The sequence below is a fragment of the Palaemon carinicauda genome, chromosome 8 (genome assembly GCF_036898095.1).
Source record: "Palaemon carinicauda isolate YSFRI2023 chromosome 8, ASM3689809v2, whole genome shotgun sequence".
Classification (NCBI taxonomy): domain Eukaryota; kingdom Metazoa; phylum Arthropoda; class Malacostraca; order Decapoda; family Palaemonidae; genus Palaemon; species Palaemon carinicauda.
In genome coordinates, this window is record NC_090732.1 from 164,287,447 (window position 1) to 164,288,047 (window position 601).

General features: G+C 40.6%; 1 protein-coding gene across 6 annotated transcripts in view; it reads left to right on the top strand.

The window, feature by feature from the left end:
- The first annotated feature begins 216 nt into the window (after window positions 1-216).
- LOC137646096 (CUGBP Elav-like family member 4) overlaps window positions 217-601 on the top strand; it is a 79,905-nt gene continuing 79,520 nt past the window's right edge. For all 6 annotated transcript variants that reach the window (XM_068379288.1, XM_068379292.1, XM_068379293.1 and 3 more), the window contains exon 1: window positions 217-464. The gene's annotated coding sequence lies outside the window, so the exon portion shown is untranslated. The remainder of the gene's footprint in view (window positions 465-601) is intronic.

The following is a 601-nucleotide window of genomic DNA, read 5'->3' on the forward strand; positions in this document are numbered from 1 at the left end:
GTTGGTTTTACTATCACACCAGAACTAACTAATAACCCTTACGGCAAACCCCCTCTTGGCTGGCTTCTTAACCGGGTCAAGGAAATGTCAGAGGAGCTTACCTGTGGCAGCCATCTTGGAGCGGAAGTGACGTTGGCTGTGACGTCACTTGAATATTTCAGTGGTTAACCTCCCCCCTTTTGAGCATCGCACTGGACGAGTTTAGAAGTTTAGTGTTATCTGAGCTCTGGGAGGATGAACAACTACCTCATTGCTGTTTTTGGATTTTGTTGAAAGAAAAAAAAAGAAAGTTTGAGTTTATAATAGATAAACGACATTGTAAAGATCAGTTTTATGGTGAATATGACGTACAGAAGACGGGATACAACCACGAGCATTTTTCTCTCAAGTTAGAGCAGCCGTTTTTGTTAAAGAGAACTTTTTAAGGGGGAACCTGAGAGAGACTCGCCGTCGTTATCAGCGAGGTAAGGCGTTGAACCATGTGTAAGCCCTCCTTACTAGTACGTCAGTGTTTCGATTTTATCTAAATTTAAAAAGAAACTCATTACTATACTCTATTCTAAAGGTATTACTGTACTCAATTCTAAAGGTATTACTGTAC